At 38.5% G+C, this 16,497-nt stretch overlaps 1 protein-coding gene across 1 annotated transcript in view; it reads right to left on the bottom strand.

The window, feature by feature from the left end:
- The window catches only part of RSPO2 (R-spondin 2), a 184,294-nt gene that overhangs the window by 50,410 nt on the left and 117,387 nt on the right, over positions 1-16,497 (bottom strand). The gene's annotated exons all lie outside the window — the stretch shown is intronic.

The raw sequence follows: 16,497 nt of genomic DNA, 5'->3' as shown, positions 1-16,497 counted from the left end.
CAATTTTAAAGAGAAAAAGAAAATTTCAGTCAAAGAAATTTACTTGTTTTGCAAATAACACAAATTTACCAGTTAGCTCCATCGAAATTCTAGTAGTCAAAGAAATATGCGTTCAACTCATTTGTTTCCTAATGCCATCACATTCTAAATCACTCCTACCTCTTCCAACAGCTCACCACATCAATAGGCTGAGACAGCATTCCAGCCTAGGCCTTCGGCAGCATAAAACCCTTCAGAAAATTTTGCAACTCCAAATGAGATTAAAACAAAGGATTAAAAAGAAAAAGAAAACACGCCCACTACAAATTTCATTGCTGCTGGGATTGAAATCTGTTCTGCTCTTCAAAAAACCTATAGTGAAAAACACAATGGGAATATTCTAATCAGTATCTTCTGTTTCAGGACAGTAAATTAAAATCCTGTTTAATGCTGGTTAGTGCTGGCATTTACTTTCAGCAGAAGGTGTCTTAACTTGGAGGGGTAGCGTAGGTCACTAGTTTGAAAACCTACAATATGCCAAAGGTTTTACATGCATTTCCATTTAGTCTTTATAATAATCCTACAAGGTGGGCAGTGGTATCCCTATTTTGCAAATAAGGAAACTGAATTTAAGAGAAAGTCACACAGCTAATAGTGGCTGAGCTGATTCTGAGAGGCCCCCAAACCAATTGCCTTCTAAATCTGTAATCTTTTTTCTATAATGCACTAACAGAATTTCACTAGTTGCAGTTTGTGAAAAAGTAGTGCTTTTTAGGTCTGCTAGGTCTGGGTTTGAATCCCAGCTCCGCTCTTAACAACAACAGGCCTCTGAGTGTCTATTTCCTTCTGTATAGAACAGGGACATCACTGACTTTATGAGGCTGTTGTGAAGATTTGTAATGGCATATGCAAATCAACTGGCTTGTAATAGGCAGTCTGCACATAGAAACAACAGATTAGAAACATGTATTTTTCCACGAACCCGCACACATTACAACAAAGTGTAAAAAGAAGAATGAATTTATAGGCTAAGTATCCTAGGTCAGATTCCCTGGTAGGCCAGTAACATCTGGACCAGAGAGAATTGGCTTGCACAGGAGAAAATAAATATACTCTACTCTTCAAGTAAAGGAAAGAAAAAGGAGGTTGGAGGATTAATTAAAAGCTCAGATTTTCAACAGATTATAGTACATATTACTTATAACAGACTTAATTGATGGCAATTAAGAATACATAAAGCTCTATGAAAACTCCATGGCAACACTTCTATTCACTTAACAAGCCTCTGAATGCCACTACTGTATTTGGTCCTTTAATGATTCAGAAAAAGCCTTAAGATAGACTGTTCCTGTAAGCAAAGAGATAATGGAATAGAAAATATAACCAAAACATGAAATCACTGAATATTTTGAAAATTGAGAAAATAAAGTCAAAAAGTTTTATTGAAATAGATTATGTTTTAAATAATGACAAGAAAACGGCAACTCTTCACCTTTCAATTTGGGGTCTCACAGGTCTTCATGCATTGAATGGCCACCATGAAGCAGCTAACTCAATCTGTGAAATGTTACCAAACTTACAATTGGAAAACCAACTAGGTATGGGTGAAAGTCCATAGTCAAATTACACTGTTGTTCTTTTGGGGAGGATGGTGGGTAAAGAAGAACAGTTTATCACCCCATAAAATGTGCATTTGTAATCTTAAATATTGTAATGAAGTGATGGTCTATAGCTGGTCAGTAGCTTCTTAATCATGGTCAAAACACATGACCATCATGTCCACAAATTGTTGGTTTTCTTGCCTTTTTAGAAAAGCAAGCAGCCCTTCCTACTAGCTGAATTATTTTCCAAGAAATGATAAACATTCCAAAGATAAAACAGAACTAAGGGGTGAACAGAACAAAGCATTTATATTAAGAAAAGAGGACTGTACACTTCATAGATCAGCTGTTATCTACAAAGTCTGAGTTTTCTTTAAAACACGAGTTACACCAGTAAGCTCTTTGGCCTAAAAATTATAGCAATAAGCATTTGGAAATAATGTTACAAGGTCCTCTGCTAATCTTGACTGCTACTTGCAGCGCCCTTTCCTCATTTCATTCCATAGCCCTAATACCAGTTCATAGAACGTGAATTTCTGAAATACCTATCATTCTCTGTCAAGTCCCTTAGGACTTCTTCAGGCATAAATCCTGCTAAAAGAAAGCTCAATTATTTGTCCTCAAATTTAAGTATAATAAATATCTGACGCATTCAAATTGTAGACTACTTCAACCAGGAGAAAGCACGAGGTGAATTATGAGCAATGACTGAGAATAAGCTCTAAGATCTATCATTAAGTGAAAAAGGCAAGTTGCAGGATATAGAGTATGGTACAAGAAAACCACACGTGCACTCATGAAGGAGCTTAGAGAAGTTAATTTGGGAAAGGGGTGGTGGAATTTTGAAATAGGTTAAAAATTATCTATTTCTGAATCATATGAATCTTTTGTAATTGTAATGCATTTATGTATTAAAACAGAAGTTATTTCAATGAACACTGTGACTTGCTTAAATTTACAGAAAATAACGCTATAATGTTCCGAAATAAATTCTTTTGATTCCAAATGGTAAGAACGAATCAAGGAATAGTACTCCATCCCCAATTTTTTCAGAATTGGAAATTCTGAAAAATTATGTGCATGAAATTATACCCCTTATAATGTTGAATCTACCATATCCTTCAAAATACACAACTGTTTGACCATCTCTTGTCCAGTATTCTTTGTTTCCATATGTTCAAGGGTGCTTTTCCTTCATTCAAGTCATTAGGGGACAAATCCCTAAATATTTCTTATTCAACAAAGCATTTAAACAAAAACTTTGGCACCAAGTCGTAACATCATCCAAAGCTCTGCTGACCTTCCTGGTCTCAGTGACTCCACCACAACATAAAAACCATGCAGGCGGCCCACAACACTCAGCAGCCTAAACGGACACAACTCATCTAATCACCAACACCTTTGAACTGAAAGCTTTTTAAAGCAACAGCATAAACCACCTACCCTGACAATCTGCTCCTTGACATGCTTCCTGGAAACCTCTTCTCACCATCTCCAGCCCCATCCACAACTCCCTGTCCTGTCCAGCTACTTCTCCTAGAACTAACTCTTCTGCTTAGGAGAAAACCACTGTGGAGCCTCATAGTTCTAGGCTTTCCCCTCCAGCCTGTATCCACGCTCCCAGAAATTTCTTCAACTGGTCATCCTTAAACAAGTGGGATTCACATCAACCTTATTAATTCCTCTTTAGAAAAGTGAAACATTCTCATTATGAATAAAAATTCAAAACAGGTGCATAAGATACAGATATCCTCTTATTTACCTGAATGGTACATCAGGCCTGCTTCCCAGAAATAGCCATTGTATTAACGGTCTGGGAAAACCTTTATGTTAATTTTATCAATAAATGAGTTTTAAAACACCAATAGGATCATTCAACAGACTGGTGAACTTCAGAAAACTCTATACGGCTTAAGAAAACAGGAATACCAAAGTTTGCTAAACATGGGTCTCTATAAAAATCTGTACTTTAAGGTCTTGTTCAGAAATAAGACCGTGGTTTAGCCAACTTACATGCTTCTAAATTACAGCGCCTCCTCAAAAATGTAATCCAAGCGAGCACTGCCAATATTGGTTTAAGTAAAATTACTGTTCAAGTGAGACTGTGTCCAAATGCAATCTGATGGGGCTGTCATTTGGTGAGGGGAGCTTACCCTGGCCAAGAAACAAAGTAGGGTAGGTAACCTTCTCCTGTCCTTCCGTGGTATCCATACAGGCTCCATTATAACATTTTTCAAATTATCCTTAGTTCAGTTCAACAGTTCATTCCAAGCATTCTCCAAAAGTGGAGCACTTGCTAGGTATTGTACCAGACCCTGAGAACATAAAATTATAATACCCATTCCTTGTCCTGGAGGTGCAAAAGCGAAAGGGAGGGGGCCATGAGGCACTCACAAAACACTGCAACGTAACACCGTAGATGTTAAAGGCATGTGCTGTGTACATTAGAGATGGAAAAGACAGACCCATTTCTGTTCTGCCATTAGTTTTTTTTTTTTTTCTTTTGGTCTGTAAATTCTGTTTCTAACACAGTGCCGGACACATGGTGGAGTTTTCATGCTTGCCAAGTGAACTAACATAAGTGCCATTTAAAAACTCAATTCCTTTATATTTAAAAACTCATTTGAATGCTTAGTATGAGATCGCTTGCACATGCCCTGTAAATACCTTTAATATAGAAAGAAAAGCCATGGTAGCTGGAAAGGAGTGCAGATCTTATTGGAAAATAGTCCAACACCTGAAAACAATTATAATAGAGAACATAAGTATTGAAGTGCGGTAGGTAATATAGGTCATGGAAGTTGGAACCTCAGCTGAGCAGGTTTTAGAGACACAACGGGCAGAGTAGAGCTGTGGCCAGGGTGACTCCATTCATAATCACACAACAGAGAAAATTCACATGGCACATGATGGACCCATGAAGAGTGGCTTGAATGAGCTGGAGATTAGAATCAGGGGATGGTTACTTAGGTGTAGATTGCTGTAGGTGGAGAATTTCACTTCTTATTTTACTTGATTTCAAACAAGGCAGTTAAATTATAAATTACTTGTACTTTGTATGAGTTCAAGTATTTAAGGAATAATTAATAAAAATGAAGTTAGTTTCAAGCTTAAGGCTTGGTCTGACTAGCAGTGAGAGGTCTTCATAGACTCTTGACCATGAAAGCAACATGACCAAGATGGTACCTGGTTTGTTCCCTGATTTCAGCGGATAGAATTGCCAGGCGGCCAACCATCATGCTGGGGAGCTAAGAGGCACAGATGAGAAAGCCAGGTTCCCGCACTTCGGGATCCTGGTCTACAAAAAGCAACGGTACAGAGGCAGGCGATGAGACAGTAATGCGATTACTCTTTCATACACAGAGAGTGAGCGGGGGAGTGCATACTCTCAGGAAATTTGGTTTCCTGAAAGAAGGAAGAGAGCGGGGCTAAGGAAAACCACCAAGAGGCTCAACACTGAGAGGTAACGGTCATGGGAAAGGGAGTTACAATCCATCAATACAACTGACAAACTGGGTGGAAGAGATGAAAAACCAAGAAGCCAAAGATCCCCAGTTACCCTGTTTTCCTTTGGTGTTCCAGCCCTCTCAGGGCTTTGGCACACCAACAGAGTGAGTTTTGTTGATCTTCCCACCAAAGTCTAGGTGACAAGAACCATCCGTTAACTGAAGAGCTCAGAATGGCCAATCATATAAACAGCAGAAGAATTAAAACCTTAAATTAAAAGTGGAGAAAAACCGGCCTTTGTTAAACTCAACTGTGAAAGTGTAATTCTATATACAGCAATTAAATATTAGAGAAGGGGAAGCAATCGGTGAGGTAGAGAAGACCTCAGACCCATACAGAGGCATCCTTTTCTATTATTTCTTCATAATCAGGGCTGTTGGGTGGGTGCAGGCTGCCTGAGTACACCACGAAAATCTGACTGCTTACTGTCCAACTGCGCTTTATTGGGCATCTCCGTTCAGCATCTCCATTCAGAATGTAACAGATGCTGACCCCCCACTAGGGGTATTTAGTCTTCAGACTGGAGTTGTAAGTATCAAAGAGCATCAAGCCAGACCCCTGAAAACCTTAGAGCTTCTCCACTCAGTGTAGGCTAAAATTTTAACAGAAATTCATGGGACAGGTTGTTCCAAAAGACATTCAAAATTAGACTGTTAGCAACTTTTCACATGGGAAGTACTAAACTGTGTAACTTAATACGAGAGTACTTTTAATTGTTTAAATATCTTTAGGCTTCTCTAACAACTTCAAATACTGCTGTTTAACACTGCTTCTCAAAACCTGCAATGGCTTATGTATCCCTAACTAAAGTTTTTAAGCTTTATGTTACCAAAATCATGCATTTCTAATATGTACTATTGCAACAATCCCATTAGGCTAGGGACTGTTGAAAACTATGACCTAAAATTTAAAATTACATTTTTTGTAGTATGGTCTAAGTTACACACAGCTCATTAGAAGCTTCATTATGTTTCAATCTAAAAAAAAAAAAAATAAAAGATTCAGAGGTTTCAGGACTCAATGTTTCATACTTACAACTGAACTATTTGTGTGATGACATAGAAAACCAGCTCTACTAAGTTAAAAGAAGATCCAGTGTAGAAATCTGTGTAAAACCCGTTGGAATGGCGTTAAGTCAAGATTGCCCTTACTAAGTTAGGAGAATTAGCATAGGGTGAAATTCAACTGCATCAAGTGCAGAATAGGAGACTTGGAACAGGAGCCAAAGGCAGGAAATAAGAACTATGTTGAGAATATAGTGGCCTTCCAAATAGCACAGTGGTTAGCAGATCTGAGGTTAGGATTTTGGCTCATTTACTATTATATGACTGTGGGTGAGACGGCAAAACTCTCTGCCTCAGTATCATTATCTATAAAAAGAGGTAATATCTCAGGGTTGAGAGAATTCAGCAGATTTGACAAAGGTGAAGATTTCAACACAATATCTACTGTGTAATTAGTGATCAAAGAATGTGAGCGATCATGAGTAAAAATTTACCAACTAGGACAGTCCAAGATGGTGGATGAAAGGAAGCACAAACAAGATACAAGGATACTCCACGTGTAGTGGATATGTAGGTACATATGTATATATAATCATTTTAATAAATCTTTATGTATGTGCACTACTCAAATGAAAGACATTATCCAAACACCAATACCTGTAGTCAATATAATGGCTTTACCCTTGTTTAGGTCATGCAGCTAAAGAAATGGAATATAATCATTCATTGGTTACCTACATAGAAAGTCATCTACTTCAAACATTAGGAACCAGAACTTAGGAAAACAGAGATCTAAATGCAATTTTGACCTTGGTAGGGAAAATTACATCCTCTCTGTGCCCTACTCCCTTCACCAACAGATAGGAGGGGAAAATACTAGACCTAACCGTATCAGATGATTGTTTGGAGTACCAAATTTAAGATGAGAACAAAAAGAACAGGTGGAAAGTACCACATAAAAATTGCATCACTCCCTAAAGGTAAATAAGCCCATCCATCCAAAATATTGTTATACCTTGTATCACAAAATATTCAACAGATATTGCTTGAAAAGTGCAGCACCCTTTTTTAAGTACAATGAAGATGTCCAATTTTTGATGTGTGCTAACGGTGGTCTATCATAGCCATTAGGGTAGTAAATTATTACAAGGGTAGTAAAATTCTGGACTTGGTTGGAATTTTAATCAAGTTGCAATTTAGCTAGGAAATGGAATCCAGTCAGAAATTTATATATTGTTTTTCAGGTAGCGATAAGAGTTCTATCTTATATGCCAAAGTGTCCTTTACTTCAACTTTGGAGGATACATATACTATCAAAAGTAACTTTTTTTCTCCTGACTCATTTTACAGTGCTTACAACAGTTCATTTAAAAAAAAAATACCTAAAACTCAAATTTGTGAAATATGTTGGTAGATGCACTGTAATATTTGATGTTTAAGAATTTTATCTTGCCCAAAAACAAAACAAAAAAATAAACAACTATATCTTGCCCACCCACACAAAAAAATCTGAAGAAACACTGAGGTTTGTGTAAAATCATGCGGTCAAACAATGAGGAACTATAAAAATGTTGGCTCCATTTCTCGTGTGTTCAAGTGATGCATATTTGAAGTCATTCTCAAAATAAAACTTGGACACAGTTGCCTTGAATACAAAACCAGGGGGTTTAAATGGACTTTGTCCACTTAAACCAGATCAGAAGGGAGGACAATTACCTCAAAAAAAAATAGGGAAGGAATGTGATAAAGTTTTTAAAAATCATAAAGCAAATTAATGTCTCTTATCAGCTTTTATTTTCCTACCAAATAGCAAATCTCTCATCTTGGTTACTCTTTGTGCTTCTCCTTTTTTTGGTAACTTGTCAACCTTTCGTATTAAGGTAGAACCAGAGTACTTTCATAAACTTCGGACTTGAGACTTAGTTGAATTTCTCCGAATGTTGGAAAATGCCTCTCTCTCCACCCAACGAAACAGGAGAGTATATGGAAGCTAATACAGGTCTTGCTTGCCCCTCAACCATCATGCAAGGAAAACAAGAACAATCTCTCAATCCCTTCACACTCCAAAATTGGCAGACTTTTCCTCTAAAGGGCCAGGTAATAAATATTTCAGGTTTGGTGGGCCATGCATTCTCGGTCTACACTACTCAACTCTGCGGTAGAGCAAAACCAGCCGTAGACAATATGTAGATGATTAAGTGTGGCTGCTTTCCAATAAAACTTTATAAATCCTGAAATTTAAAGTATCATTTTTGTGTACCGCACAAAAATGTGTAGCCTTTTTTTTTTTTAAGATTTTATTTATTTATTTGAGAGAGAGAGAATGAGAGACAGCATGAGAGGGAGGAGGGTCATAGGGAGAAGCAGACTCCCCGCCGAGCAGGGAGCCCGATGCGGGACTTGATCCCGGGACTCGATCCCGGGACTCCAGGATCATGACCTGAGCCGAAGGCAGTCACTCAACCAACTGAGCCACCCAGGCGCCTCTGTAGTCCTCTTTTAATATTTTCCCCAAACACTTAAGAATCTAACAGCTATTCTTACAAGGGCCCCACAAAAATGGCGGCAAGCCAGATTTTGCCTGTGGGTCATAGTTTGCTGACCCCTAGGCTACAGAATGATTGAAAGCCATGGGGCATATTGAAGGGAAAAGGAAAAAAGAAATAGGTTTCATTTTTAAAACCCCAAATGTTAGCTTTTAAGCTTAGGGAGGCATAGTGATGTCTTATGTACATCATCTGGCTGTGTTCATAAGACAAATACCAAAGGAGTAAGAGGATGCTGGAATTGAGTTATCGCAATGTGGGAACATTTTTAGTTCCATGTTTCTCATACTAATACTGATAAATCAAGAAAGAGGACATTTTTGTCAATAGGTCAAAATTCCACGCTGTTTTAATAAGCTTTTAGTTTCTTGATTACATATGGCATTGACTTATCAGTGAAGGGATGGTTGGAGAGAAAGGAGAGAGAATAATTTTACCAAACAATACTTTTTGGCTAAAACCTGTGTTCTAACATTTCTGCCTCACCCTATGGTCTGATATACCTGCCAACTGTTTGTGAAGGTAGCTTTGCTATCTCTGCTTACCCAGTTTGATGATAAAAGTAGACCGTTTCATCCATGCTATGTAGGAGCAGCAAACCCTCAGGCTTGTCAGTGGACTTCTCAGAACTTGTTACCTGCTCTGTAAATGGGGATAACACCGCTTCAGTCCTAGGATTACCAGGAGCCAATGAAAGGATGAATGTGAATGCACTTTAAAAACTAAAGTGCAAAACAGAAGCCTTATTTGCACAAAGGAAAACCGAGCACAAGGTTGCATCTGCCTTTCAAACAGAATGATACTGTCAAACTTGGGTCTAAACTGAAATAAGAGGCTCATTCAAAAGAACTACCCCACAAGAAAATTCAATGTAAGCTTGAGAAATAAGACTTCCTTTATTAAATAGCAGAGCAGGCTTTTTACTTTCCAGCCATTAGGATCCTAATTAAAAATTTAAAAAAAAAAATCTTCATTGATGAGTATTGAAAATTACAAAGCCATGTGTGCCACAGAGAAGAAAATAGTTATTCTAGCTCTCAGGATATCTATTTGATATAATCTAGCTTCTAGAATAAGGAGAGAGGAAGTGTGGCCCAGTAGTTTTCTCTAGAGGGTTATGTAATACAACTAACGCAGGGTTGCTTTCAACAAAGCACTAAGGGCTTTGCTGCCACGGACCAGCATATGAAACATCCCTGGTGTGCAGGGAACAACCATTACTGGAGCTCTTGGTGCATCTCCGATGTGGCCACTTCTTAAACCCTAGATGGCTTAGCCACACTGGGGCAACAGGTCACAACAATCGGAACTAAGATGGCTCTGCTATGGCCACACAGGAGGACCACTGTCTTCTTTCAAAGGCCAAGTTGGTCATGTCATTTCCCTGCTTTAAAATCCTTGGCAGCTTCCCTTTACTTCCAGGATCAGTTTAAACCCTTGATTTTAGAGCCCAAGATCCTTCTGGCTAGACCTATCCTTCTACTTCCCTAGCCTCATCACCACGGGTACCTGTACCCTGGCCAGGGTGAAGTTTCCTCTAAACTCCCCAGGTCCTCCCAGCATCCAGATACCCGAGACAACATTTCTTCTCTTGTGGTTGTTATAGGTTTGTCATAATCCTCCCATCAAATGGGGACCCCATGAAGAAAACGGAATGCTTCTTCTATTCTGTATCACAAGGCCTAGCAAAAGGGCTTGACATAACAGAGGATGACAGGTGTTAACTGTGGAATGACTAACAAATCTAGATTTCTATCAGCTTAGAATAAACACTGAAACAGAGCCCACCCTATATATTTTAATGCAATAGCATGATTTTGGTATAAAAATACATTATAAAGAGCTCCATTTCCAAATTAGGCAACAACCTTTGTATACTACATTGAAGCTCTTATGTCTTTCTTTTTTATCTTTAAGAAACAAAAAGCACATGTATTCCTTAACTGTAAACCAAGTAGAGAGGAGCACTGGAGGAAGACTGTACTTTGCAGAAACTAGACGTAAAATACATATAAAATCATAAAGAGATCAATATTAAAATGGTAACTGCCAATAGTAGATATTACTGAGATTTCTTTTATAGATTCATGACAGTTATTAGAATTAGAAGTTATTACCCAAGACTGTGCTATGTAATTTGTGTAAGCTTGCAAAGCTAGTAACTGTTGGAGCTCAAATCAGAGCTAAGTTCCTTCTAATCCAGTGTTCTTTCAAAGATGTGATTTAACCACAACTTGAACTCTCTCTTTAGAAGGTGAAATCTAATGTCTTGAAATCCTTAATGGGGTTTAAAATACTGACCACACTGACCATTTCAGAAAACAAAACAAAAAAAAGAACAAAGACTTTGAAATTTTTCTAGACTCAGGTTTGTAATTGTGCACAATAGTTTCATCTATATTACATGGCTTATTTTTGAAGGAACAATGTAAAAAAAGACTATTCCACTGGTGTATCTCAGTCACTGGGGTCACACTGTTCCTGGCTAATTGTGTGACTTTGGGGAAGTACTTATTTAGAAACCTCAACATGCACATTTTTTGGTGGGGTTGAGGGGGATGAGGCAGAGAGAGAGAGAGAGAGAGACAATCAATTAGGTCTCTTCCAGATCTATGTAATAATTACTTTTTAATTAAGGGAACTTCTACATGACTGATAGAAGCCTTGTAGGGTTGTGAACACACATACACACACACACACACTCATTCTGATCAGTGAAAGTATTAATTGAATAAAACATCCTCGCTTTTAAGCACTACTTGAAATATGCGGTTATTACTTGTTTTCTTTGTCATAACACATTAAGCTGCTACTTCTCTTTACCTGAACTTGACCTACAAAATGAGACAGGAGATATTTCACAATACACCTAATTACATAGAAAAGTATCACCCAGTTATCTTCATCATCATCATCTAGCCTCATCATTATACTAAAAGAATAATAAAGATGGTGAAAAGAGCTATCCCATGATGAATAGCCTCCCTGGTTGCTGCACTGTACCACTACCTTTCCAATCATAGTTCACATCTCAGCAAGAAATTAGTTTACCTTTATAGGATTTTAAATGCTAAAACTAGTTAATAGGAATGTCTTCATTAAATATAAAAGTAGCTTCAGGTCTGTGATTCAACAGTCTTACACAGACTTGTACCTCTGAAACAAATAATACATTATATGTTAAAAAAGACGATAGCAGGAAGGGAAGAATGAAGGGGGGGAATCGGAGGGGGAGACGAACCATGAGAGACTATGGACTCTGAGAAACAAACTGAGGGTTCTCAAGGGGAGGGAGGTGGGGGGATGGGTTAGCCTGTGATGGGTATTAAAGAGGGCACGTATTGAATGGAGCACTGGGTGTTATACGCAAACAATGAATCATGGAATATTACGTCAAAAACTAATGATGTATGGTGATTAACATAACATAATAAAATTTTTAAATTTTTTTTTAAAAGTAGCTTCAATTTTTAGCTTGTATGTTCCTTAAATTTATAAAGCAATCCCTCTTTAAAACAAACTGAAAAGCACTTCAAGAAACATGTAGTCCAGTAACAACATGGGTTGTCACCAGACATGCATTCTAGTATCAACTCTGCTCTGTATCTGTCGGTGACTTTGAATGAGCTACTAACTTCTCTAGGCCTCCATTTCCTTGCCTTAAATAGTCAGGAATCGAATGAATAAGCTGTTGAAAAGATTTAGCCAAAAAGAAAGTGCTAAGTAAGTATTATTAGTAATAAGTACAAGGGGTCTTTCACGGAAGAGCAGTTAATATTACTGAGCCCACCCTCCTACTCTGAGAGACCCTGAGCTACCTAGGGTTGGTATCAATCATCCAGTTCATATGTATTAAGCACCTTTTAGACGCCCAGCCCTTGACTGGCTGGCCTCAGGCAATTAAACTGTGGCTCTGTTGAGGCCAAGCCTGGATAAAATCCCCTGAAACTAAAATTAATTAATAAATGCTTTGTTCTATCCCAGTCATAGGTGCATCAAAACAGCCAGCTCTCTTGCAAGGATGGAATTCTTGAGAAGCAAGCACAAGAATCAAGAGACTCAGCAGGTAATGACATCTCAATTAAGTTCTCATAAAGGGGCAGTAGGGCCATCCTCATGGTCCCTTTAAAGAATAATTCCTTAACCTTATTAAGTTATGGTCAGTTTATTAACTGGCTGGTAGCAGCTCTTTTGTAATGTAAAAGCCACTTTAGCCAATGAGCCTTCCGCAGCTGGAAGTAACCTGTTAACCAAGACAGTGTGTTTTCTGCAGAGTGGCCTGTAGGGCAAAGTCCCTCTTTGGGAAAGAAACCAGCTTAAGAGAATGTCTTTCAAAGGGTGCCAATTAAAAGTGAGGACCTTCAAAAAAGATTCTGAAGCCTAACAAATAATGTGTTTTGTGATTTTATTTTCTCCAAGAGAAGCAGCATGGTATGGTTAAAGAAACATCGCTAAGTGAAATAAATCAGACAGGGAAAGGCAAATATCGCATAATCTCACTTATATGTGGAATCTAAAGAAAGAGAAAAGAAAAAAAACTCAGGGGGGAAAAAAAAGATCAGATTTGTGTTTACCAGAGGCTGAAGGTAAGGTGAGGGGGAATTGTATGAAGGTGGTCAAAAGGTACAAGCCTCCAGTCCTAAGGTAAGTAAGTACTAAGGATGTAAGGTACAACATGATGACTATAATTAATACGAAAGATCTCATCACATCTCATTTCTTTTACTTTATTCTTTGTATTTAAATGAGATGATGGATGTAACTAAACATTGTGGCAACTGTTTCATAAAATGTATAAGTAAAATTATGCTGTATACCTTAAACATACACAGCACTATATGTCAATTATATCAATAAAACTGGGTTAAAACAAAACGAGAAACACAGGTGTTAGAATCAGAGAGAATCCTAGATCTCATTCTTAGCTCTGCTTCATATGTGTGTCCTTGGGTAGGTTTCTGAGGCTCTCTGAGCTTGTCTTTTCAATGATAAAATGTAAACATTTACCTACATCACAGGGTTGAGAGAGCATTAGAATAGCCATTCCCCCCAGGAATTTGAGGAGAGGAGCTGGTCTGGAATAGCAAAAAGCAGTCGTTTTTTGGAGGCAGTTGCAGAATCACAGAATATGACAGCAACGACCTCACAGCCTCCCTTACTTTTTACAGATGAGGACACTGGTACCCAGAGAATATGAGCTTCATCCCTCATCAAAGAGGAAGTCAGGACACCTGACTGGTATCTAGCCCAGGAGCCAGCTTGGAGAGAGCCATCGGAAGGATCCTCTCAGTCTGAGTAGTCACCATGATCCTCTTCTCCTGCCCATAAACACTCCCCTGCTCTTCCTGTCAAAACATGACCCCAAATAATGGTTTACAAAGCTTCAATTCATGTGGAAGCCATATTTCAGTCAGAATCTTTATCACCAAAGTCAAAACAAGAGAATTAGACTCTAAGATACCAGACACAATTATAAATTAGAATACTCAGTGTGCCAGAATACCTACAGTAATGGCAATCTCAGAGGAGGAGGAAGAGCAAGTCATGAGAAAGTGGGGAAGGCAGAGATGGGAGCTAGACAAGGGGGGATTCAGGATTATTGGAGCCTGGCTGAAAGCCAGTGTATTCTACTCTATTGTCATCAGCTCAGTAGAGCACACAGACAGAGCTAGGATTACTGGTTATACTGATGATAAATGGATGTAGGGAAGGGCACATATTTCCTCAAGATATCCTCATACGCTGGGTGGTACTAAGACTTGTCTTTTATTAAATATAAAGTGTCCTATTCCATCATCAGTGACAGGTGGAGAAACATAATTATTACACTGTAGCAATTCTCAAAGTGGAGTTCCTGACCCAGCCAGCCCAGCGTCACCTGGGCACTTGCTGAAAATGTTAAGTTCTTGGGCACCATCTCAGATCTACCAATCAGAGACTTGGGGCATGGGTGGGGAGGGAGGGGCTAGCACCCAGTGTTTTCACAGGTGTTAAACACCAAATGCCCCCTAACTCTTCACTGTCTAGCCACCCAGGCTAGATGGTGAAGGCAGGAGAAAATGTTTTCATAATCTTTCAATTACTGTTCTCACCCAATGGCTAACATGTCCCTTCTCTGACCCTTTTCATGATTCTGTAATATACCTAACTCCATTTGTCTCTTGTGCTTTAGCAGCACTTTGGGTAATAGTGATTATAAAATACCATTGTCTGATTCTATAGGAATTTCACATGCAACCCAACTGGGTTTTCAGTCCATCCATAAGCATCTTCTAAATATATTCTTAATTTTTTATTTTCTTTTACTTCTCATATAATTCCACAAATACTGATATCATAGCAACATATTTGTTAGAGGTCTGCATCTTTACACATCTTTAAGTACACATCATATAGACTTTACGGTTCTCAGAGTAATTATATACCTCCCTCTCATAGTTCACAATTGTTCAGATTTGATTAAAAACATTTTAAACATTTCTGTTAATTTTAAATACCTAGACCTTTTCCCAAATGCATCATTAAATTTCATGATTCAGAAATGGCAGGTGTTTCTAAAAGCACTCAAATTTGACATGTAGTAATTCTTTAAAAACACAAACACTGGTCTTGGAGTTCACAAATTAAGGGATGGTTTTATTTAACTATCGGTTTTCTTAGATGTTCAAAATTACTAGTTTTTGAACTTATGTCATTTCAAAAACATGTCAACATTCTCTTAGCCTAAAACACATTTTTACAAAGTGCCAAAACGAGGCAGAATCTTTTTGTTGCCAGAGGATGGATTATTTCCTTATACATAAAAAATGAACTGGTTCTTTTTCTGTCACTTCAGCATATTTCTGACCCTCCTCCTGATAGATGAATAAAATGAAACCTTGACTGATGGGAGCTAGATGATACTTTATAGGTTGCTGATTCAACAAGCGTTCTGTTCAAGGCTAGTTTTCCCACTTAAGTTTTGGGTCCTGTGTTCTTCTGTCTCTTCAGTGATCTTGTTTCCTCAATTGTCCCTCTCTTTCTCCACCTCATCTGACTCTTTCCCAATCAAGTCTCCTTCCATCTCTCTCACTCTCTCTCTCTCTCTCTCTCTCTCTCTCACACACACACACACACACACACACACACAGATCTCCTAATCCAAGAGCCTTCTTGCTAGCATTAGATACTTTTCAACCAGTGTAGCAATGAAGAAAAAGAAGAGGACTACCTACAATCACAGTGGCTGCTTGCCTCAGACTCCATATGCTCCCTCAAACCACAATGAGGATAGTGCTCCAACAGGAACAATGAACTACTCCTATTAAGGTCTATTTTCCTGGTGACTCCTCCATAGGCTGTCCTTTCCTTGCTGTTAAATGTCAACATTCTTCAGGCTTTAATCCTCAGCACTCCCCATCCCTCAGTTAATATGCTCTTCTTCCTGCCAATGACTGAGATTGGACCTCCCTTGAGAGATCTAACTGCTTAATCTAACTGCTCATTGGGTACCTTCCCCAGGACATCTCATACCGCCTTGAGCTCAACATGTCCCAAATCAACCATTCTCCACCATAATGGCCTTTCTCGCCAGCACATACACCATTCCTCCTATATTCTGTACCTGGATAAATTTCACTGCCCAGCTCCCAAGCCAAAATCATAAGAGTAATCTCAATTTCTCCCTTCATCTTTAGCCAACATCAAATTATCAAGTCCTATTGATTCTTCCTCAATCTCTCTCTCCATCTCCCTGTTTCCACTATGACTATCTTCATTTAGTCATTCAACAAATATTTGTTGAGCCCCACTGAGTGTCACGTTATTCTGCATAGTATGAGCCTGAAGACAACAGGCCCAAATCCCTTTCTTCTTGGAGCT

Source organism: Mirounga angustirostris, unplaced genomic scaffold, assembly GCF_029215605.1.
Source record: "Mirounga angustirostris isolate CCGP_5_RB_7025 unplaced genomic scaffold, mMirAng1.0.hap1 SCAF_4, whole genome shotgun sequence".
Lineage (NCBI taxonomy): Eukaryota > Metazoa > Chordata > Mammalia > Carnivora > Phocidae > Mirounga > Mirounga angustirostris.
This window is presented reverse-complemented; position numbering and strand designations above follow the sequence as displayed.